Source organism: Leiobunum rupestre, chromosome 5 (genome assembly GCF_980474605.1).
Source record: "Leiobunum rupestre chromosome 5, qqLeiRupe1.1.hap1, whole genome shotgun sequence".
Classification (NCBI taxonomy): domain Eukaryota; kingdom Metazoa; phylum Arthropoda; class Arachnida; order Opiliones; family Sclerosomatidae; genus Leiobunum; species Leiobunum rupestre.
In genome coordinates this window covers 6037467-6063872 of record NC_143388.1, presented here as the reverse complement: position 1 = coordinate 6063872, position 26406 = coordinate 6037467, and the positions used below count along the sequence as shown (strand labels likewise).

Genomic DNA, 26406 nt, shown 5'->3' with positions numbered 1-26406 from the left:
GTTATGCACTTTATAGAAATTGCTTCGGGGATGTCTTTATAACTTTGCGTCTTTTTTGCTACTGTTTCCCTAACAGATAAGATATAGGAAATGGAAAGATTCGCCGTATTTTGGAGAATTCCATAAATTTAAGGCCTATTTCTTTTTTTTTATATAAAATTCATACTTACAAAATATAAAACACGGGATTCCAGCGTTGCCAGGTTACGAAATCAAATTAGAATTCCAAGGTTACAAAATTATCGATTTTAGAAAGTTGGCGGGAAATATTTTTTTTTAAGTTGGTCGTATAGACTGTTCTATAAAATTAGCTACTCCCCCTTTGAAGTATGAGGGGTGTAAAAGTTTGGCCAGATTTTTGATGGAGATAAAATTATTCGGTTTCGGAAAATAAAGGTCTAGAAATACCTCCAAAAATATAATATGTCTGGCCCACAAAAAGATCGAAAATAAGCTGAAGTTTTGAAACCAAATAATAGTGAACGTTGCTAGTCCCTCAAACTTGGTCAAATAGTCTTTGTGAAATGTTCGGCCGGGTTTGCTCGGATTTTATACCATAGGTTATTGAAAAAATGTTGTAGTTTGGTCACTAAATACCAAAATCGTACGAACAAGTCTAAATATGGAAATTTTGAATAATCGTACGACTAAAAAATATCTAAATTTTTTTTACGTCTACGATAACTATCGTATGTGTGCCAAAGCTGCCTAGTTCGACGTCACTTCGTAGCGTCTAGGAGCAACAAACACAAGGAGAACGCAGCTAGCCTTTAATCACGCTAACGCAGTGTTGTGTACAAATTTCATTGGACGAGCCTTTACGCTTAACTTTTTACGGGAAGGGGGAAGACAATTTCCGAATTTTCCCCTTCCGACGGCAGCAGGCGCTAAAGCGTCTAACCAATGAAAAATGTACTAAAGAAAATGCACGACTTTTGACGGGTTGCGTTCTCCTTGTGTGGGGAGCTTTGTAAGTTGCTCCTAGGTAGCATTAAGGACTTAACACGTGTTAGGTGGCGTCATCTTACGTCGAGATGGTGAAACGAGGACTCTTATTCAACGGGCAAAAAATTGAAAATTTTAAATTAAGAAATTTAAAACTTTCAACCCAAGCAGCAATGAACACTCCTAAATTTTGTACTTAAAACTGGTTAAGAAATGCATATTTCTTTTACAAGTGGCCTGAAAGAAACACCCCTTTATAGAAATTTGTCGTGTTGGAGCGCTAAAAGGGAAGGAGCCTTTGACGCGTTTCCGTTTGACGAGTGTCCTCGAATGAGCAGCGTAGCGTCGAGCCACGAAATTTAATAAGACTGAAGAGATCTGGTCTTCAAAACCTTCAGTCCACGAATCCTGGAGTTTCCGTTTCTCTGTCGTGGATTAGAGAAAATTGGGAGCTATATATGGAAATCGTGACTGAACCCGTAAAGTAATTAGCAAAATTTGGAATGGGCACATTAAATTTCGCACGAAGGAGCCGCGCTTTATCTAGACCCCAGCACTCTTATCGTTGGTTTACTTTGGGATTCAAAATCATTTAAATTATTAAGAAAGAGGGCCTTCCCGACGCGATGCACTTCGGGAACGATACAACGCCTTCGGAAAATTATAATTCCTTGTAGGAAAATCGACAAATCGAGAAACCCCGTAAACCAATTCCATCTTGTCGCGGAAACTACTGCCGTATAAACCTGGCGCCATCCTTAGACGCATTACTGAACTATTAATTAGTAAAGCTCGCGGGGATTCCAGAAACTGTCGTCCAATATATAGTGGTTCACCGACGAATCTAGAGATGGCGTAGTGCATTTACATTATTTCGTCTGCTGTGAGAAGAATATACCGCTGGTTTAATCTATAGTATATTTTTATAACAACTTACGCTGGGGAAATATGTAATTGATTTAGTCGACAAAATTTAAATTAAATCGTTCAAATGGAATTCCTAGTTAAGATCCAGATCATTTAAATCCAACGGGACTCGTAACGACACACTAACAATATTCGCGTATACATTTTGGTGACTACAAATTTTTGCCGTTATAACGTGCGTTTTAAAAAGAAATATTCAAAATAGTTCGTAAAATATTTCGTATTTTAACTAAATATTAATTTTATTGGAACCTTTAAAGCTTCTATTTAGGCTAACTAAAGATAATTGTACGAAGCACCTTCAAAGTTTATAGAAAATGACAACAGATGTCGCATCGCTCAACCTTTAAAAAAGTACCCTCGATTATAGGAGAACTATTTATCTATGTTTTCGGCAGTACGAGTCCCCTTCAATGTAGGTGGTCTGAGACTCTACTTTAAATTTTCTATTCTTCGGAATTGTTTATTCATTATCCACAAATTTTCCGATTTATTAAAAAAACGTTGGTAAAAAGAATATAATTTTAATTTATTTAATTATGTTTTTTACGCAACCAAGCATATATTTGAATAAAAGTGATATTTATTTAAATAATTGTGTCTTTTATTTAAATAATAGGCTTATTCACTTTCGATTATTTAAACATTTTACAATTTTTATTCAACTATTGGTTATTTAAATATAGCCGAGCTTATTTTATTCATGGATAAAAATTAATCGACTGCCGACCTCTACAATTTTCAAAATGACGTTTTAAACTTTACATGATATTTCAAAGACTAAACGCACACTCGATATCGCGTTTGCTAAAGAAAGTGCCAAAGGCAAATTTAAATCATTTCCAAAATTAAGTCATCAGCGCTTTAAAAGGATTTGTTCACTATACCGTACTAAATATTTTATTTGTTTCAAAAGCATATAGGAATTCAAATTGAATTTAATTCTCACAACCGCGTGACTATGTAAATTGAAAACAAAAAACGAATGAGCATCGAAGCGATTTCAAAGGGGTGGAAGAATAATCAAAAAGACGTACGTCGGGTATTGTTAGTTTTCCAACAATACGGTCGTACGCCAAGTAAAACTGGCAACTATTGTGTGGAATAATAATTTAGAGGGACAACGTATTTTTCCGCTTCTGTATTATTCATAACAGCCGCTTGACCCAATCTATACGTCCAGCGCTATAAAATTAAATAGAAGTACGAAGGTAAACACCAAATTTTTTTCTATTGAAATATAAGTGAACCGTACCATCTGCGCTAGGCGGGTCGCGTTTACCATCGCTTCCTTTAACGTATGAAATTTTCGGTGATACACTGAAACCATTACGTTTGACCGGGCACACTCCAGATTGTAATCTCTCTTCTCCTGGCCCGCTAACGGCGCCCGCCCGTTTATTTTCTAGGCTGGGTTTATAATGAGAGGACAGAGCCGAGAAGCCTTACTGGCTTTGGACGGGCGTGTGGCGGAACCATGGATACGTTCGCCAGGCTGCATCTGTTGCCACGTGGGAGAACCACTATAATCGCGTCAAGATAATCACCGGATTAAAACGCTAAGCCAGTCGGATCCCCGAACCCGTTGCGCCTGCCACCTCGCCGCCTTCGTGGTCCCCTCCGAGTGGGTCTTCGCTCGGACCCCGCGCCCACCCTGAATGGAAATTAGACGGATCACGAACGGGAAAAAAATTAAAACTAACGTGCCAAAACCAGGATGACTATGACTACGCGTGACTATCTGTTTATATAAATCAGTATCTTACGTCGCACCCGTCAACGTCACTGACACTATCACGATAACCTGGTGACGGTCTTAATTCGGATTCTATAACAGTGGCTTACGCAGCGAGAAATTTCGATTTTCTATGGTAAGTTCGAATTGAGAGCTTTTGTGGAAATAATGTCAGAAACAGCTTTAAGATTAATGGATTGTTTAATTCAAAAATTTATGGATTGTGAGCGTTATTAAATTGAGATTTTGTTTATACGAGTATAGTGACGGTTAATAGGACAATAGGTCTTTGAATAAATATTAATTGAATTGTTGGTTTTTATTTGAAATTGACTAGCAGATGTCGCGCCGTTTACCTATCACTCGTTAAATGTTTGGCAAAAGTACCAGAACGCTTACGAAAATTGCCACTTTCAAACCAAACAAGAGTGATTTAAGGGAGCGATGTATTCGCAAACCGGTAATCTCTCGTCGAACACGAAATATTTTCATTTTCTCCGCAAAATATATAACGCACGCTCGACACTCGGTAAACACCAGATGTTTATATCGGACACAAACGGTATCGCGAAAATATACGCGGTAAGGTTCGCGGATTTTCGTAGCATTTAGCGAAACCTGGAAAATGCGTCCCCTGACGGAGGTCGTAGCCAGTCCCCAATGCAAACCAAACCACACTTTAGGTCGGGCACGCGACCGGGTAGGCGGGTTCGCGACTTACACCGCGTAGTAAAGCGAATTAGACGAGAAGCCACAAACAAGCTCGACGGTGGAAGACACGCCGACGTGGAACCATCGCTCAGAGGCAGCCGTCTTTAAAGCAGATGCTCGCTTTTTACAGTTTCGTCAATCTAATCTGATAGTTAAGGGGTGACTCATCGGGAAAACGCGCCCCTTTGGCCGTTCCTCGGTTTCCCGCGAGGCTTCGCCAACTGCGACAGCCCCGCCACCAGCGCCCTCCGTCGACGAGCGTGGGGAGCTCCCTTTGGTCCAGATGTGGCGCGTTCCCCTCCACTCGGACCAGGGGTTATCGGAGAGTTCGACCGAGACTCGATATCGGGCCTTTTTAGCTTCGGCCGAACTATCTAATAACCATAAATCCGAGACTGAAAAGTATAGGCCAAATGCGGCGGTCTCCGTGACTATTCACCGCTATCTAATTTGACGGGTGTCAGGAGTCTATAGCCCGTACCGAACCGGGGGCTGGTAAAACACAAATTTTACATAATATATGCCTGCCCCAAAATCAGAGGCTTTCCCTTCCGATTCCTTGATTAAATAATAGTGTAGAAGGTTCGGTTTAAGCTAACACGAACCCGTGTAAACGGCGAAACTTCTGATTGACGTAAATTAACTAGAATTCCACGGAGTCCATTCCCCCGAAGACGCTCTGGGATGGTGGCCTCCGCTCTCCACGAGGCCCGCGGACCCTTAAATCCTCTAAGCATTTAAAGCCGTTTTGCGAAAGATGTCAATGGGCATTTCATTTCGGTTATCAATTTGGAATGACGCGATGATTAAAGCCCTATTAGGGCTCTTTAACGTCAAAGTAACTGATGCTAAAACCCGACTTTGATTCGTAATTGGCCGCGTCTACTCGCGACTTCGGATGGACGTTGAAAATACTAGAGTGACGTCCGCGCCAATAATTTGTTACGTTAGACTGGCTCCATTCTGACGCCTTCGCGATCAATACTTTGGTGAAAGTTTTAAGTAATTTTATTCTTGGAAGGCTCAATCACCATTAAAACTGACAAAATGAATGACTTTTTCTCCTTACGGTGTACCCATTAAATTTATTCACGAAACGGGCAGAGCCTTTTTGTTATTGACGTAAATGCTCAAAACGAAAACTGGGAAATGGGCAGAGCTCAAAACCAAATCTAGAAAGTATTCAAAATGACCGACGCAAACAGTTTTCGGACTCATCGACGTGTTTGTATTAAAATATATTGTCACGGCCCATTGGTCCCAACGGAAATGTCATTCTCGCGATTGTTAGTGAATTCTTGCTTTATTAGGGCCACGTAAGTGTGTGGCTCACCATAAACTGTCTCCCATTGTTCGCTCGGTCAACAGTGTTGTACTAAAGCAAGTTTACTATTAGTCATCTAATAGCAAATGGACGCACTGATCAAACGTGTAGTCTCTACCGTCTGAGTTTTTTGTCTGTGGACATTTCCAGGGCTCCTAGCGATTTTTTTTTAAATATTATAGGAATTATAGGAAATTTCATAGAAAATATAGGAATTTATAGGAACATTTTTAGCCAAAAAATAGGAATTTATAGGAACATTTTTAGCCAAAAAACAGGAATTTATAGGAACATTTTAGCTAAAATTAGGAATTTATAGGAACATTTTAGCTAAAATTAGGAATTTATAGGAACATTTTAGCTAAAATTAGGAATTTATAGGAACATTTTAGCTAAAAATAGGAATTTATAGGAACATTTTAGCTAAAATTAGGAATTTATAGGAGTATATTGAAATTATCGGAACTCTGGGAGCCCAACCGTTGAGGGTTTCGGGAACACCGGACCTAAGCCAGAGCTAAGCGCTATTTAGAAGGCAAATTTTTCCCAAACGTTAAGGCTGTTTTCTAATACATTACTTTTAAAATTATAGGAATTTCTGGATATAGCTATAGAAAAACTAGAAAATTTCGAAAAAATAGGAATTTATAGGAACAATTTTGATAAAATAGGAAATTATAGGAGCATATTGAAATTATAGGAATTTATAGGAATTATAGGAACTCTCTGAGCCCTGCATTTCGCGTGTTCATGGGTCAAGGATCTAACTGCTCTGTTTAAAGCACGCGTTAAAGGAATCGAGAAATCACCGGCAAATTTAAGTTCATTTCGGACGAACTTGGTGCCGCTGCAGTCGATATCAAACCACCTAGCGTCGTTATATTTGAAAGGAATTATTAAAGCGCTTCTTGACTCGAAGGCACGCCTACCGCTTCGAAACATCGGTGACAGTGAGTCCCCGTGGATTTCAAATATCTCAAATTCAATGTCCTCTTTCCTCGGCAAGAGTTAGAAAAAGTATGGATTTATTCTAGGTGGTCACGGAAGAGCTGAGAGACACTCCAATTCCCAAACAGAAACAGGGACAGATACTGAAAAACAGCCGCCTTCCACGGATTAAGAACCAACTGGTGCACCAACTAGAAGAGTCAAAACATTCTTCTCAGAGTAAATAAAAGACGCGCAACCCAGATAATAGGTCTTCCGCGCCGGTCATCGAGAACGAGAACAGTTGGACAGACAGTCGATGGATTATCGACAACACGCGAAGATTTTATAATAAATGGACAGGTGGGAGTACTATAAAACATTGGGAACGTTCTTTTATTCGAATGGAGAGCTAGACCGGGAGCTAAAAAATATATAAATGGAAGCTGAGTGTCCAAAACAGAAGCGTTCCTATGGTTACCGAGAGAGAGAAAGAGAGAGAGTGAGAGCCGAAGTACCCTACAACAGGTGATAGTGAAATTCAGCTGACAATGTACTCTCCCCTCTTGGCAGGCTCCGGCTAAACTCACGTTAAAATAAATGCTTAGCCAATCGCCCACCAATAACATTATCGTGATAAAAGCTCGCTCTGTAACGGTAAACAAATCGGCCCTTCTTGACAAGATCCATATTATTGGTCCTTGTAATGAGAGAAGCAGTCAGAGAAAGACAGGCAGCCTTATTGGAAATACGCTATCCACCTCCAATCATTAATGTTTAAATTATTCGACGAAACGCGATCCAACGCGTATGTCTGTTCACGCTGAAATATACCAACAAAGCCGTTCCTGTATCTCTCGTATAGATACCTCTTAAATATATTCACGAATAACTAAGTGATAGGTAACTAACAGATATTTGTAAATTAGTTATGAATTACTGTCAAGTAAAGTATACAAATCAAGATGCAGACCAATTACAGAAATTGCTGTACATTCTGGCTAAAATGATTACTGTAATCAGACTGTAATCACCGTAATCTGTACCTAATGTATCTAATCGTTTAATTATTATTTAATTGGTGTACAAAAAATGCAAGTAGAGTACGGAAGTTGTAGTCGTAAATTTGGCAATGTTATCACTTCATCACTTTGAAACTTCTACAACGCTGTGCTTATCATCACTAATAATTAACCTAATATGCCAGTATGGTCTAATAAATACGCTGAATGTTAAAATATGTCATAAACAATTATCCAAATGAAATGTAGTTTATTCGCTAATAATTGACACACGATTTAAGGATGTCATTGATTTGAAATCAGATACTAAATATGTTGCTTCGTTTATTATTGCATTATGGTGCCGAAACCCGGTACTTGAATTTTATGTATACTCAAACTGGAAACAAAACGTGATTATATAGACAATCTTTATTAGGCTTAGCGTTGTTAAAAATATAACAATTCGAGACAACCCATTTACTCGCGTTTGTATCTCATTTACTTATAATTAAGATTAGAATTGTAATTAACAAAAATGAGATAGTAAATGCGTTATCTAAACATAAAAACAACCTAATCATTAAAAGCAATCTAAAAATTTTCGTATCGAGGTAAATCACTTCATTACGTAAAGACCGTGGTAGTTGGTAATTCCCCAGCGAGACATTCTGCTAAACTAAGTTAACCGTTTCGTGAGGACGAATAATACTCCAGAGCGCTACGTAGTATTTAAAGTGTTAAACCCGTTTTTTACTGGCGTAATTGGCGTGGCACGGTTTTATCTAAGCCATTAGTAATAATAAGGGCCGCCAACGAGACTACGCGGAGCAGCCAGGCACCAGGGGGAGCGATAACTTTTAAAGGCTAAAGTGGGGATTGCTTAAAGGGAGGGAGTCTGGCGAAAATTGACCGACATAATTTATCCGAGAGAGTTATAGGCGAGTCCGGTTTAGCCCTTATAAAGGGACTCCGGTTATGAGCGTTTAAACGGACCTCCATAAGCTGCCGTTTATGGGGGCCATCATTATGTAAAGTGGTTGCCTGCGAGATGAACTACCTTATAGGTTTCGCGCCGGGCACAGCCAAACAGCGCCGAAAATTTTAGAGTCTGCCGCCTTTATTGCTTTAAAATTGAGCCCTTTGAGGAACAACAGATGACGGCCTCCTTATAGCTTTTGCCTTTTTTACGGTTCACCCTCTAGACGTATAGATTCGTATCAAGGAAGTTCGCAGAGCTAACTATTGATTTCGGTTTCTCACTTTCCGTAAAATTAATATAAAGATTAAATTCGCGCATTTCGCTGTTCATTGCTGAAACCAGATGGGTTTCCTGAATTACGTCTCAATATAAGAAAATAATTTGCCTTTAAGAAAATAAAGTTTCTTGATAAATCTAAGGCACATTATATACGGGTTAAGCCAGACAGGTTAAAAGTATAGTATAAACTTGTAGGACAGTAAATGTAGCTGTACGCCTGGTTTTCACAAAAACGCCACAACGGTGAGAGTCGACGCAAAAATAGTGCATTAAGGCTTGTTTTCATTAGGGCAAAAATGTCACGACGGTGAACGTCGACGCGAAAAATTTCCTTTAGGCCTAATGCAATATTTTTGCGTCGACTCTCACCATTGTGGCGTTTTTGATCTAGTGAAATCTAGCCTTTAGGCCTAACAGGAATTTTTCGCGTCGACGTTCACCGTCGGTGCGTTTTTACGCTAATGAAAGCCAGCATTTACTTTGTACCATTTACACGCTCTCCGGATACGTTTTTGAGGGATGGCTTATTTTGTTAAAAAAAATACAAATCTTTCGTATTTCACATTGAAAATATTTCTTTTATCGGGGTTAAAAATAAATAATTTGTAAAATTAACGCTTGGGCTTAAAGGGAGCTACGAAATTTTGGTTGATAAATGGTTTTTCGGAATAATTAGAAAATGTTGGCTAGGCCTTCTCGAGCCCGGGCTAACAAGAAGTAAGCCCCCTTTACCCTATACAAATGTCAAGAGGTAAAAGGCAGGGACGTAGCCCCACCGTGAGGGCAGTGGCAACAACCTTTTTGGAGACGGGATTGAGAGAAAATGAGTGGAACAAAGTTAACGGCGCCCAAAACCAACAAAACTGAAAAGCTACGCGACCGGATGGAGTTTTGACAAATTATTAATGAGCAAAAGGACCCGTTTCAAAATTAATTTCGGCCGATTTTCGAAGGATAAGCGCCGAAGAGACGGTAGGCGGATGGTGGGGGGGGGGGGGGGGGGTCGACCGAATGGGTGACAAAGTCGCCATTATTGATTTAAGTTTTAATTTCGTTCGAGTTTTGGCTTTTCGCGTTCGTTCGAAGCTCTTCTCTTTCAGAAATCTCGAAAATTAATCTTTCATTATTTTTCTCTCTTTCGCAGATAATATTCCTAAAAGAAAATATCCGTTCAACATACTCGACGCGGAAGAAGAAGGGTTTGAGGTAAAACTTCATTTCAAATAGATTTCTTTCTACCGGCACTTTTATTTTTTACATACGCCATTTTCTCGGGGTGGGCCGTACCTTACGGGAATGGCCGTCGGAAGCGAGGCGTTGGCGAAATAGAGCATCCCACGATGGAGATCGATAAACTGATCATTTTTTCTCGGATACAAGAAACCTGGGGGAAAGGGAAATCTCGGGGATGCGTGTTTTGTAGGTATCTTATCGGGATGGTTTTAGTCGGTCAAATAAGCCTACTGGTGTTGGAATTATGTAAACGAAACCCTGAGAGAGAGAGCCATTAGGGAGTGGGCAAGTAGAGGGGCAGGATGATCTTCCATTATTTAGGAAAAGTCGAAAAGTATACGAGTCTTCTGGCCTCATATTGATAGCCCAGCGAGGTATTCATGACGGGTAATCTAACAAACGTTCCTTTCGGCAAACACTGCCACGCCTTCCTATTGGAAAAGTTCCCAGCTATGTTCCTCCATTGTACTTCGCTCTCTTTTTGGCTCGTTATACCTTCGGTAATATCAAGGAGCACTTTCCTCCGCCACTATTACCCCCGACAATTTATCTTTGGATAAAGTAATAACCTCGATATACCACCAACTACTTATACCTAAGGTATATCAAAGGTCTCGATTTCTAAATAATACCTTATGTGTTTAGCCTCAAAATGTTTATCCGCAACTTATAGAAACATTCTGCGGATTTCCAAAGTGCGCTGCCAATACATAAAATGGAACAATTTGAAATGAAACTGGTAATTCCTTCAGTCATTGACGAACTAAAGAAACTCGCGAGGAATTGGGTTTTTATGAGTTTCGGTTAGTAAACAACCACATTTTTCTCAAAACCGGACGAGCTCATAAATGTATCCAAAACGCATGATTACGTGAAATTTGTATAATTTGAATTTTAGACCCATTCATCCACAAGCAAAAATTCTATGTTTTATGATAACGCGACTGGACGTACGACGTGTTTGTCAAAGCTGGGTGTTTTTGTCTTTAAATTTCTCGCAGCTAACTCTTCAAAGGGTCAAGACAGCCGGGAATAATTGTATTGAAACGACTGTTGCGTGAAAATAACATTAACACAATATGAATGAATTTAATATTCAAAGATGTTCGAAAAAGTATCAACATTAAAAGTATTTTATTCTCCAATAATTAGTTTGATTTTGAATTAGATATGTACTCCTTACTATTGCGCTCTAGATAAAGTAAATTTTGGTTCGTCTATTATTGCGTTATGGTGTCGACACCCGGGACTAACCATTTAATTCGTTATGGTGTCGAAAGCCCGGGACTAACCGCTAATTGCGTTATGGTGTCGAAAACCCGGACTACCCGTTTATTGCATTATGGTGTCGAAATCCCGGGACTAATCGTTTATTGCGTTATGGTATCGGAACCCGGGACTAACCGTTTATTTCGTTATGCTGTCGAAAACCCGGGACTAAACGTTTATTTCGTTATGGTATCGAAAACCCGGGACTAACCGCTAATTGCGTTATGGTGTCGAAAACCTGGGACTAACCGCTTATTGCGTTATGGTGTCGAAATCCCGGGACTAACGGTTTATTGCATTATGGTATCGAAACCCGGAACTAACCGTTTATTGCGTTATGGTGTCGAAAGTTCGAAACTCGGTATAAACGGTTTATGTATAAAAAATATAAAGAAACTAATTAAAGAAGTTGGCGTAGTAATACAACGCTTACAAAGTTTTATTTCACTTTAGATAGAGGGTTAAGTTTCTAATTTATGTCAAACCCTAATCGCTAAGGTCACTTTCGAAACGAAATGATTGAAGGATTCTTGAGCAGCGCCAAAAAGGAACCTCGAAACAACAAAAGCGACTACGAGGAGCTTTAGCACTTTGACCATAATCTTAATGTAGATCTAATGTGGGCGTGATTCGTGCTAACCAATGAAGCTCTATTTAAGATCGTAATATCTACTTAACCCGAGACCTTTTACGAGGGAGCGTACGGGGAATAGAGTCGTGTCTGTCATACGAATCGGACATGGCCCGCTAACCCTTCGGCAAAGTCAATGGCCATAAGGTCCCCGAAATAGCTCCGCGAAAGGAGCGAAATAAAAAATAAACAGAGTCCCCTCCCACTTCGGCTTTAGCCCTAATGGTTTCAACCGTTACTCTCGATAACTCACGTAGAGAGAAATGAAAGTGGTAAACGGCGCTGATGTACGGAGTCAGATAGTCACGTAACCCAGCGAATAGCCGTGGACAAGGAGAAGAAGGAGCGAAAGCGGAAAAGGTATTTGCGAATGATAGTTCCATTATTAATGGAGAACACTTCGGCATAACTCCCGTTAAAGAATAAGAAATTGGAGGCTTACAGAGAATGCTTTCAATTTTTAAACGCGCCGTTCAAACTCGGCAAATGCGCGCTAGCCTTAGGGCGATCTATTGCCCCGGACGTAAGAAGAATTCGTGGTGAGACTCCCACATCCATGAATACTCCAATTGCAGCTGTTTGTTATTTCTTATTTTACCCCATCGCGTGTTTGGGTATTTGCGCGAGTATTTTCGGGCAGTTATTTCGCCACCATAGATAGAGTTCCTAGGTTATCTTTTATTAGATCATCATGGTTAAAACTGTTTAACGTTGACTATATTATATTACTTTAATAGTAATTTAATTTGAATCCTTGTTGAAAATGTGGGTAGCGCATATTTAAATTAATGATAATTTAGTTGACAGTGATTTGATTACAAAAATAATCATTTTGAAGCAAAATTTTAATAATGAAATTTGACCTAATTTTGGAGCGATAATATTTGAGTGAAATTTTGGAGCGATAGTATTTAATTGAAATTTTGGAGCAATCATATTTTAGTGAAATTTTGGAGCGATCATATTTGAGTGAAATTTTGGAGCGATCATATTTGAGTGAAATTTTGGAGCGATAATATTTAATTGAAATTTTGGAGCGATAGTATTTAATTGAAATTTTGGAGCAATCATATTTTAGTGAAATTTTGGAGCGATAATATTTAATTGAAATTTTGGAGCGATAGTATTTAATTGAAATTTTGGAGCAATCATATTTTAGTGAAATTTTGGAGCGATAATATTTAATTGAAATTTTGGAGCAATCATATTTAATTGAAATTTTGGAGCGATAATATTTAATTGAAATTTTGGAGCGATAATATTTAATTGAAATTTTGGAGCGATAGTATTTAATTGAAATTTTGGAGCAATCATATTTTAGTGAAATTTTGGAGCGATAATATTTAATTGAAATTTTGGAGCGATAGTATTTAATTGAAATTTTGGAGCAATCATATTTTAGTGAAATTTTGGAGCGATAATATTTAATTGAAATTTTGGAGCGATAGTATTTAATTGAAATTTTGGAGCAATCATATTTTAGTGAAATTTTGGAGCGATAATATTTAATTGAAATTTTGGAGCGATAGTATTTAATTGAAATTTTGGAGCAATCATATTTTAGTGAAATTTTGGAGCGATAATATTTAATTGAAATTTTGGAGCGATCATACTCGAGTTAAATTTTGTTATTTAGACCAGATTTTAGATCGATCAAGTGGTTTCGACCAAATTTTACATCGATCATATTTGATTTAAATTTTGGAGCGATTACATTTCGACGAAATTATAGAGCGATCCTATTTGGACTAAATTTTAAAGCGAAGAAATTTCCATGAAATATTAAATCGAAAGAAGTTTCAAAGAAATAATAATTTTGGGAAATAATATTCTACAACCAATTTTTATCGCGAAAAAGCCACTCTTTACAAATACCATAGACGTTGATGATTAAAAAAATTCAAGTTTCGTTAGATTATTTATCCAATTAGCGCATCACCATATCAAAGTTAACTAATTAGAGAAAATTAGATTACTCGTGATAAAAAAATTCTAGATTGCCAAACTAATAACCCAATGGAGTGGGGAAGTGAAGAGAGGGTACTTGATTGTATTGATACTTGCCCAGATAGTCAAGCGCTAAGTACCGCACCGACGGAATACCCAAGAAAGTCTCGCTTTCTTGGGTATTCCCAAGTCACTCTTTCCTTTTTAGGCTGTCCGCGAATTTGTAATTAATCGTATTAACGGGCAGATGGAAAGAGGGAACGCGTATATTCCGGTTCCGGCCTCGCACTTTTTCACAGATCTTCGACTCGGATCCCCCATTGGGTTCTCTATCAAGCCAAGGCCCGTTTTGTTTCAGCGGCTCATCAATTGAGCCATCCTCGGAATGAGCGTCCTTCGACCACCGGAATTCTCGCGCCTGGACCAGGACAGCTAGACTTCACCCGTTCAGTCAGCTTCGGAGACGGAACGGGGTGGTCTTCCCACTCGAGTCTAGTTAGGGCTTGGCCAAGCGAGACTCGGGAACCAGGGTAGGCGAGGCGAGTAAGACCGGGGCTAGAGAAGGAGATAGCTAGAAAGAGAGACGCAACCGGACCGACGAAGTGGAAAACGGTGAGATCTCTACGTGCCCGCCTCGCAACCCGATCCGCTTCTCCATTCTGCTCTAACTCGGAAAGGGAAGTCTTTGTCGCCATTACTCCTTTTTTGGCCGCCAGAGTGAGATATAGAGCGAGAAAGTGAAGAAGTGTTATAGTGGCCCGAGCTTCTTTGCCCTGTCTACCGTAATGTACGATTCTATTCCGAGATGAACGTGCTTCTTTCACTTCGCGAACCGTTTTACGGGAACTTCCTTAAATGACTCCCGCACGCCATTCCCAACAAATTATCAAATATGTTCATGGGTGGCGCTAGGGTAGGCGAGATCAGGGCGGCTGTCCCATGGCAAAACCTTTTAACCACCACGATCGTAATTTTGAGATATTTGACTTTTTCAAAACCTAAGTTATAAGATTTTAACGTGGTTTTTAATGCGAAAATTATAAAATCCAAAACCATTTTTTAAGTCATAAGTAGTTAAATATTTATGACTTTTACCTGAAACTTTTACAGTACATGCCTTAGTAAAACTGATGCGTAAAAATCTCATTTTTCAAAACTTTGGTGGTTAAAAGGTTTTGCCATGGGGCAGCCGAGGGGCGTAGGAACGTTTTTGAGTTTGAGGGGTACTTGCGAGCGAAGCGAGCCTCACACTATATGATATTTTAAAAGTGGACAAATTTTTCGAAATTTTACTTCAATTTGACCAAAAGTCGAAAGTTGAATTTGAATTCGCTATTACTTTGTTGTTAAAAGATTTTAACGACCAATTTATCTTTTTCATTATGGTTGTGAAACAAATTCACAATATTTCAGGGGGGAGGGGACAAACACAGGTGTTGTCCCCTAGTAGAAAATTTAGGAGGTGACATTTTCCCCTGGTCCCCCTGGTTGCTACACCGCTGGGCGACACACGTTGGTTTGCACTTAGGGGCCCACATTTCAAACTTGAAGCTCCTCAAGTCGATTTTTAGGGCCTCAAGTTAAAATAAAATATTTAATAATAGTTAAAACTGTAAAAGTTGAGAAACTGCCATAATTTAAAAATAATAAAATAAATTACCCGACAAAAAAAACGAAATACTAAAAGTTTTAATCGATTTAAGCTATAATTTATAAATAGCCTTTAGCTTTCACAAAACCTTTCTAAATCTTTAATTCTGCCGTCGTCAGTTTCGAGTTAGTAAACAGCGTACCGTTTTCGAATTTACTAACTTGGGCAGACAGACAGGCAAGACTGTTGCAAAATTAGTTGTACAAATCCTTACGATGTTGTGATTAAGTAGGCAGATTTTATTTTTGTAAATTATTCTGCTAGCAACGACAGATCGAAAAGTTTTATGATTGTCGTGAAATTATTTCGGCACAATGGAGGAACAGAGGTGCCTAAAATTGAGAATGATAAACATTATTAGCCTGAATATATTTTATCGCCGTTTTTCCCCGATTGACCTTGGCAGTTCAGTTGATGTTTGGCATAAATAAATTAAGTATTTATTTTGACCCCTTATTTAAGAGAGTATGTGTAGTGGCCTAGCTAAGATCTCCGAGGACCCTCAAAAAATTATTTTCAGGGCCCTTATATTCAGTATCCGTTCTTGTTCGAGCCCTATTTAGTATTTACGCCACTGATTCATTCATAAAAAAATGTCACTGTACTCTAGTTTTAGGTTTCTATAGCTCCGATCGTATAGTCTGGTAGCTTCAGTAAGAACTTAAAGGTTGAGTTAATATAAATCAACAACTTACGGTAGTTAAACATTAGATCAAATCTACGAGCTGCATCGCTTTTTTGGCAATGGCTGGCTGTCCAATTCCGATCGTAACAACGGTAGCATTCATCTATCTACCAAGTATTTATAGTTGAAGAAGCGAGAATAACAAAATATTAGCAAAGGCGTGGCGCCACCTAGTTTTACAAATTACAAACACGACACTCGCAGCTCTCCTGTAAAAATGGTCACAAGCTACCGCGATGTTTTGTTAACAACAGGTTTTTACCGACAAATGATCTCTGATTATACGGATCATTGGTTATAACATATGTAACATAATGAGTATGACACTCTCTTTGGTTCCAATGCTAATTTTCTTACCGAAAACGTTCGATACTGACACTCTCGCCAATTTTTTAAACGTGACTCGCAACTAAACTAAATAGTATATTTTGGCTTGGACACATTTAGACACTTGGGGGCTCGCTGCTGAACTAAACCTTGAAGCGACCTTGGACGTCGTTCTTAAAAATATTAATATAAATTTAAAAATTTATAAAAATAAATTTGAATATTCTACGATTGCAACCGCTTTCTTACACGCGATAAAGTTCAATGAACGAACACCTTAAATCGATAGAAAAACGTACGGTGCTCCAAAATTTAATAAATCCGTTAAATTCTAAAAATAGATCAACGGAATCCTAATATTAATATAAATATATATTAAATTTCTGAAGCTGGGTAAATACGCTTGACGTATTTACATTAGTCATCAGGCTGAGAAAGCAAGAGGGCCTTCTGTAAATGACATTAGGATCTGAGACTGAGCTAGCGGGGGCTGCCTAAGACGTGATGGCGGCAGGCGTGTGGGAGGGGGTATGTAGGGGTGTTGGTGACCCTCCCTCTGGCCATATACTATACAAAGAAGGCGCGGGTTTCGCCGACTGACGGATTGCGAGGAGGTGTCAAGATATCCAAAGTCTTTTTCCAAATACTTCGAGGAGAGACCATTCGGTCGTCGTTAGAGGGTCCCCCTCTCCTTCAATAGCAACGTGTCCGCCAAAAAGGAGAGCTTGATATTGAGTAGGCTAACACGTTCTCTTTTCTACTCTAGAATTCGCGGGTACGTTTTTTTTATTTCCTTTGGCACCGAAAAACCTGACAGTTGAATGGTATACTTTCTATACTTTTCCTTTTTCTGGGAGATTTTTCCACAGTTCTATATATACGGTTCCTGTTTCTCCGGAGTTAAAAAAAATAGGATTGATAGGCCTATAAGGTAATCTCGTTACGAAGATTTCCTTTTATATCGAAATACCGCGTGTAGTTTCGTCAACGTGAATTTTCGCCTACGTAAGCTTCTGCCAGAGAACTATAGGATTGGCACGGACTGGGTTCGAGCTTTGCCTAAAAGTTCATTTTGTCACCCTTACGCTCGATCCTTATTTTGAAGGAGACAGGGCCTTAGGGAAAACTGTGTCCGCCAATACGATTCGATTTTGTTATTCCGTATTTCTTATTTTGTTCGTAATATTTTAAATTTCTATCTTGGAAAGCGTAAATCTAATGCAGACGAAACTGACAAATAGTTTTGTTTCAAAGAAAACAAATTGCTATTTCGAATTTGTTTTATAAACTTGATTTTTGTCAAATTTGTTACTCTTAATCTATTTGGAATCGTAGAAAAATATTATATTTTTTTGCTATCTGATGAAATTTTTATTTAATTTGCGCTAAAACCCTTACGGAACTGGAGGAGGAAATGTATGAAATACGATTATTGTATCCCGATTTGATCACAATTATTTTCGTTCCAAACCAAATTGGATTCAAACTGGGTCACAATTGGATTTTCTACCAAATCATTTTCGTAAAGAAATCACAACAACAAAAAAAAGTGTGTTACCTGATAAGTGTTTTTCTCTTTCTTGATCATTTCAAAAGCATTAATAATACGAAATGTTTTGCTAATTTATGTTATTCATTCACTCACAAGGAGACGACCCGAGGTGAAACGCATCGATTTTGTTCATACTCGGGGTTTTGGTAGGCCTTCATGTTACTTGAAAAACTTTAAAGGGAAATGTCTCCATAGGCCACCAAAAATGTTTTTGACAAGACGGGATCGAAAATTTCTCATTGAATATAACATGGGAATCTGACCAATTTTAAAATTTTAATCAATTTTGAACTTTTTCATTATTTTTTTATTTATATTTTCTATTTTTAGCATTTTCAAAAATTGAAATTTTTATGTTATTTTCAATGGGAAAATTTCCATTTTGTGTTGTCAAAAACATTTTTGGTTGTCATGGCCAAACGGTTGCCTATGGAGACATTTCTATTTAGGGTTTTTCAAGGTACATGAAGGTCTACCAAACTCGCGACTTTGAACCAAATCGGTGTGTTACATCTCGGGTCGTCCCCTTGTCAGTAGGAATAAATAATCAAAACTATTACGTAAAATTTAAGATTCATTAATTGATATAACAATGAAATATTTCTGATAAAACTAGGCCAAAAGTTCAAACCATTGAGCGAAATATCATTAAATAGACAAAACACTAGATTGGCAAAGAGCAGTCAATAGCTCGATAATGTGGATGGAAAATATAGATTAAGAAAAATAAAACACTAAATTACGGATTCTATCTGGAACTCAAATATTTCATGCTCTTTTTTTACCCTGTTCCGAGAAAAATTGATGATTTGGGTAATTTCAGTTTCAATTCCTGATTTATTTGACTTTCTTATACATTCGCGAGAATCGTTCTAAATATTGAATTACTCCAGAATGGGATGCGATTCTTAGTCATCATTGCCTCGTTTAATGGCAAGATTGTTTAAAAAATCATAGCACTCAACGTCCTGATCGTCGTTTCTAATACTAATTGGTTCAGACTATACTATATTGTAAAAATATATAACATTATTCATAAAGTCTTAACAGTCTTCGAAACAGAAATTTTACCATCTTTTTTTAATTTATTCATTTCCCATTTACTGTTGTCGCTATTTTGCTTTTAAGTCGGGTAATTCTATTGACATTTACAAGAAAAAACATCTCACAAAAACGGATGGGGAAAGAACTCTAAAATTAGAATTTAAAATATTTAAATCTATGCCATATACAACATATAAACTGCCGCATTGTAACAAGATAAAAACATTACGAAACAAAATATAAAAAAAAATACATTTTCCACTTATAACATTAATTTATTCTGAACAAGAAGTTATCCATTATCAAGCCATAAATCTAGTAAGTTACATCATCGAGGAAACAATTTTTAATTTTAAACCATATAGAACTCGAAAGCTATAGCGTGACGGCTGTCGTTCGGCTGGCTGGTCGGGTGAAGGATCGGACTCCAAAGCTATAAAAATTTTGACTTTGGAGCGCGATGTTTCTTTCCGTAATGTTACGTAATTTTATAGCTTATTAAATCAACTACGTGTAAACAAAAAAGCACATCCCACCAGGGGGTGCTACATATTATAACGTTTTCTATTCCAATAAAAAGGGGCAAAAAAGCGTAATAACATATTCCCGTCTCGTTCTCGAAGCGCGAGTTCGGGAAAGGTATCGAAATTCAATAAAAACAACAGCGTATAACAATCATTCACCTGACCCTCCTCCTTACATCTTATAAAGGACACCTGCTTTCATTCCCCGAGAGTTCCTAGCGTCGTCTGCTTAGGCGAAAATCACCAGCGACCCGTTTGAGGAGGGAAAATGTCGAAAATTGCGAGGGCTATCTTGATAAGTTTCCGCGGAAAGGGGAACAACAATAAGCTCGCTGAAGTGCTAAACAACCTTTAAAAAGAGGCTCTCGTTGAGCGAACAGAGCGAACAGAGCCACGCCAGCCTAGAGTAGCGGAAAATATCCGTTATATTAGTCAGGCTTGACGCTGATGAACTTTTGACGAGCGAAACGCGTGCCTAGTAATGTCGAAAGAGAAAAACTTGTAGAAATATATATTCGGGCTCCAAGCGCGTATTATAACTTCCAACTTTCGCGCTCGCCTATCGGTGGAAAGGCTGTCCAAAAACAAGTTATAGAATAGTATCTTTCGATGGCTGCCTCCCAAAGACTTAATGAGGGCTTACACGCGCCTGTCACCGTCATAAATTGATAGTAACCGGACAAATTAACACTCTTACTCCCACCATCTTTTAGCATTGTAGCCAGCAACTTTTTACCGTTTCAAATGTCACACTAACCGTGAATCGCGCGTGAAAGCTACCGCGGCCTCTAAGCTCAATGCCAATTGCCACCCACGCGCGCCCCAACATTATGGAAATAAGGAGCTCGATTTTTTTCTTCCGTTCCTCCCTTTCTCGAAGTCACGTTAGAAGCCATGTTCCAAGTGGCGGTACACGAAAGCGGCCGAGACACGAGAGCGGAATTAAAAGGTGAGGCATGTTAAGTACACTGGTAAATACGAGGAGAGAGAGAAAGAAGGCGACGCGTTGCGCCGTAACTTTCGAAGATCGTGTTTCTTTCGTAGGCCTCGGCTTTTTTCTTGTTGTAATAGCAGTCGATAACAGTAATTATAGACTTCGAAGTACGACATTACTTGTTAAGTACCGTGTACGGTGTACACCCATCGAGGTACCCGAGCATTATACAGGTGCTTTAAGCGTACACCCACCGAGAGTACCCGACTCTTAGTGGCGCGTTGGCATGATGACTTGGTTAACAACTCCGTTTGCGCGTTACGGAAAGTCATAGAACCGAATCATTAACGTGTACATAAACACACTTGATAACCGCACTTAGAAAGAATCGATACCGCCAGCGTATACTATCCAGGGACGGTTCATTTTGCATTTTTTATTTCTTTATTACATTACGGTTCGTTAGATCGACGAGATATTTTAGCCCTTAAAGGTTAAAGCAACGGTCGGCTCTATCATTGCCACCTGTATTATGAAAAGGCCCCGGTTATTAGAGATGGCAATGAATCTATCCGATTCTTCGAAAAAACGACTTTACTGGAGAGCGTGGTGCCATCTGTTAATGGTACATGAAGCTAAATTTCAAAACACCGAAACAATAACGTCGTCAGAGAGCCATTGTAGAGTATTAAATTTAGACCACTAGTGAACTTTCACCTAAATTATATATCACAAATATAATATATTGTAAACAATTACCGTAATTGAAGTTATTGACAAATTTACAAACGAGCCAATTAATCAACGCGAAGCATACTTTTATGTCCCGCCTTTTGGGTAAAAATGTAGCTTCAGCATCTTGTTTTGATTTCGACGCTAGCGACATCTGTTGAAAAAGGGCTATTTCACCTAGAGCCGACACTTGCTTTAAACACATTCGTAAAATATATTGAACGCGCTATTTTCTGGTCAGTAAGTTTACGCTTAATAAAAGTTCGTAAATGGGTATTTTTAAAGAATAATTTAAAAATATAATAGCTAATTATGTTAAATGTTATAAAAGAGATTGACTATATAGTTTGTTTAAAATTCGTGATTTTCATACTGAATCTTAAAATTCCACTTTGCATTCTAAGCTTTTGAAAGATCGTATTTCTTTATTCAAAAAGATTGTGTTAGCTGGGATAAATTTCAAATTTTGTGATCATAAGATAATTATTTTGTGCAGAATTTTAACTTAAAACAAGTACTTAGTTATAAAAATTAACTTTAAAACATTTATATTTTAATCACTTCACCACATTCTTACCAATTGTTGACGGAGAGAAAGAAATCTAAAAGATTTCCTTACTAGTTCCTTCGGTTCTAGTTTTTGTTAGGATTATACGTGCAAGGCCTAAGTGATATGGTACAGTTACTATACGCGTTGTTAGTATGTATTATGAAAAATAAAAATGTCGTTACAATATACGTGCATAAAATTATGTGTTGATTCTTTGGGCGCACCCTTAATTTCAACAATCTTATACTCAAGAAAATTCTGACACTATCTCTTTAAATATTTGTAAAATAATTGGTTATCTCCCATAATTAATTCCCAAAAACCTAGACTTGTTAATTTTCCGGAAAAATTAAATGCGAAAAAGTTTCAATTGAAACATTTATTTATAAAAGTAAAAGTAAAAAAAAAAGTTATTGCATACAAATTTTTGGACATACAGTGGGAGGTAGGGGCTAAGTCACATTATACAAGTAAATTTAATATTTTTAAACAATTTAAATAATTTATAGAAAAAGACAGATAATTAAGATTTAATATAAATAAAATTTAACCTAGTAACGATGACCTTAATACACTTAAATCCAATTAGAACACTAAAAAAATTATCTATATATTATTTATAGTTTTGATTTAAAAGATAAAGCTTTAGTTTCTTTTTGAAAACGTTTTCCTTTTTATTTATGTTTACATGTTTTAACATAAGTTTATTATTTGAATACCATTATATAATATTGAAGACACTTTTTTGTTGTTTTACAATTATTAATCTGAAGAAAATTGTTGGAGCTGGTACATGTAGTTACCTTTTTTTCGGATACTTTTACTATTTGTTTGGGGCCATGAAAATCTGTATATACAAAAATTGGGTTGTTAGGTAGTTAAGGGTTTTTATTTTAAACTAGTCTAGAGATTTAGTTTTACTTTTGGATTCGACAAAATTAGGCGAAATTTAAAACAATATTGGGCTAATCATGTAATAAATAATTTTTTTACGCAAAAATACGGAAAATTTTCCGGAAAGTAGCGGGATTTTTCGACTTACAACTCTACAAAAACCATATCGTAAAGAACAAACTTATTTAACATACAGTTACAGTAACTAGCACAATAAAACAAAATGAATATAAGTTTAAAAATGAGCAAAGTTAAAGATAGCAAACAAAAACTATTAAAAGGTTATATTTGCTAATTAAAACTAGTCCAAAACTACAAAATTAGTAAATCCGTATGAAATTTAATTCTGGTTTCGTTTTAAGACGAAACAGTCGTTCTAATCTTCCGGAATGAGAATAGCAATAGTAATAAGGAGAAACTCTCGGCTCGTCCCAAGAAATACAAAACTAGAAGATATAGTAACGGTACTACGAAAAGAAGGCTACACGACCTTTAATGGAAATTGGAAATTGGCTCTAATTAAAACCGGAAAGGAAAGCGCTGTTGTAAAGGAGGAAACACACCTGACGCCAAATGAAACCACTCTGGTCAACATTAGCAGCGTCACGTTTTCTTTATTTAATACGGGGAATTGGAGTTAAAATTTCTAGACAACCTAAATCCTTCTAGTCCAGCACTACGAGATAGAAAACAGTGCTTCGGAGCAGCCACGCTTACCTCAGAGACGTGGGGGAGGATACGGCACCCGGACAAACCTTAACTAAAAGATAGTAACCGCAAACCGTACCTTTTCCATTACCTAGGAGAGAACTGTCAACTTGGTACATATAGCGCGACTCTCAAAATGAGCGCCGTAGGATAGTTGCTTGCCTTAAATTAGAATTCATAAACAAAGACTTACAAGAGAAAATTGAGCTAATTGGAAGAATTTCGGGACTTTATCCGGCCTAACGTCGCCCCAGCTCCTCCGACGTTCTTTTCTTAAAGAGACGACCACGACCGCGTCCTGGTACGACCGTATTTATACCGTCAACCTCGATGGTCGCTGCAAACTCCTCTTGTCAAAGTAAAGGGAATAAGGCGGGGCGTAAACAAAGTAACTTGGCAATGGTCGTCGGGCACTCGATAGGGGCGGAGAAGGGTGCCTGGCGTTGGTGCCGACCGAGATAGAGGGAAAAACGCCCCGAGCTCTTCGGAGAGCACCCAAAGGAGACGAACTCTCATTTAGCTGTAGAAAATGCTCTTCCATCTGATCCCTTCCCTCTGATTACCTCCCCCGCCCGCCGAACCACGTTTCCCCAACGCTGCTTAATTCGCTTTCAAAAAACTTTTTATTCCGGAGATTTATGGGCTACTTCTGGACCATTCTTTCCCTTTTTTCAGACTCGCCAGTTTATGAGAAAAGTCTCTTATCCGCCTGACCCGACTCGACTCCAAACTATAGAGCGAGAAAGAGAGAGGTTATGTAAACGTTCCCGATTTTCATTGTGATTTTATAGTGGTTTTCACTAGGCTGGTGAATGTAGGACTTGTTTGCACCTGGTTATTTTGATGACCGCTAACCTTTGTTCTCTTTTGTCGCGACCTTGAAAAGTTTCGTATTTGAAATAGGAGCTAAAATATCGTCTAAATGTTTAATTCGAGAAGCCAAACTAGCCCGTTTTCAAGTTTTATAATTTGATAGGGCAATCAATATGGGATTAATGTTAAGTTATAACCATTAATCCCACATTGATTGATAGATATATCCTATCATATATTATACAATGTTTGATACAACTCTAATTATAGAAATTTTAATTTATTTCATTTTAATATTTAAAAAAAAATAGTTATAATTTTATTTTTATCAATTGACGGATCGTCATAATAACCAGCTAGGGTGATACCCAAGGCACCACCCTAGGGTGATACCTTTGGGACTACCCTAGGCCCAATTCATCTAGCAACATTTATTGCCTTTAACTTTGGTGTCCGATTTAACACGTTTACCATTTATGCTAAGATTATAAAAAATATTATGCAGATCATTTTGAATAGCAGGCAGCCCAGCGCTCCTATAATTCCTGTTAAATCCTATATTTTCAGACCTATGCTATATTATCCTGTAATTGAATTATGAGATTCTCGTTTTGGTCACGAATTATATTCAGCCCTTTCATTTCAAAATAGCTCTAGCGTCGTCTGCTTTTATTTCTGACTGCTAACCTTTGGAAACGTGCGCAATTTTCGGCAATATAATTTTAGGTAAGGATTCTTATTTTCACAACTTACCTTATATTATTCTAAAAGAAAACTAAAATTACCCCTTAATGGTAAATCTAGCCTAATAGTTTCACTATGGCTCTGCAGATACTATTAGCATTTCGGAAAAAGTTCATGATAGAGATTTTACCTTTTTGGCAGTTGAAGCTGAAAATGTCATTAACGTAACTGGTTATAGAAACTATACAGGTTCGAAGTCTAATTTAATTAATTAAATATGAATTTTTTAAAAGCTGTAGCTGAAAATGTTCTTAACAAATCGGTATATGGAACCCATAATTTTAATGTTAAAAATTTAATCAAAGATCAGTTGATAGTGGGTGTAAAACCCCAATCATGACATTCAATACTGCAAATTTTAAATGCGACTAACCACCGTGTATTTATTTTAAACTCAATATCCCTTTTAACTAAATAAAGGTTATTTAAAGGTCTCTTTGTCAAAAGCAGACTATATCGTCGAGTCGAAGATTATCTCGCTGATATCATTCCCGCATTTCGCGTCTCTTAAATAATTCATTAACGTCCCGTTTATTGTTCGCGGAAATGTCGTACACGACTCGAGCATGTTCTTGAAATCCATTTACAATTACTTCAAACCCGAAGTCATTCATTTTCAGGGCGTCTAACTCCGCTCGTAGTCTTCACTTAATCCTTTATAAAGCCTCATCTTTCATCTGTCCGTGGCTCTTTACATAAATCTCAGCGACTCAAAAGACTTTCTAATTGGCTAAAAATACGACTAATTGATTCTGGTGGTCGGTTAACTCCGCGGCGCCACACTGGCCTCCGAAATTATCGCTATCAGATCCACGCGCGAAGAATTTGCGGTGGTGGACCGCGTTGCAATGGTAACGCGCCAGAACTCAACTGGGACCTCTGGCTGGCCAGCCCGCGCTTTCATTATAAAGACATTAGCCCCCCCCCCCCCAGCCCGATATGAAACTGGGTTCAACGTTATCACTAATTTCTGAAGGTATAATAGCATTAATCGCAAAACTGTTGCCGATGAGAGCGCGCTTCAGATTGAATCAATGCGGCAGGGAATCGGCTAGGCCACTCTCAGCCCCGCTCGTTCGACAATAAATTCGTGAAGGTTAACAACGCGCCGGCCATTACCAAAAGGCAATAATTGTGAAGCAATTGGCACTAAAAGCCGCGACGCCGAGTCTTAACCGGTCCTAATCGATGCCTATTGAATGGCCCTCCCTTCCGTCCTCAGCCTAGTATCGCGACCCGACAGTTGGCCCACAGCCCGGACGCTGCTTTCATTAAGGGTTTGGGACGTGGCTTCGCTCCTCAACCACCGAGTGTACTCTCAGATTATGGCCATCTTC

The 26406-nt window shown here is 38.1% G+C and overlaps 1 protein-coding gene across 3 annotated transcripts in view; it reads left to right on the top strand.

Annotated features, from left to right (window-relative positions):
* Positions 1–26406, top strand: part of LOC149943402 (uncharacterized) — a 118156-nt gene that overhangs the window by 74302 nt on the left and 17448 nt on the right. For all 3 annotated transcript variants that reach the window (XM_090175312.1, XM_090175313.1, XM_090175310.1), the window contains one exon: positions 9976–10037. The gene's annotated coding sequence lies outside the window, so the exon portion shown is untranslated. The remainder of the gene's footprint in view (positions 1–9975; positions 10038–26406) is intronic.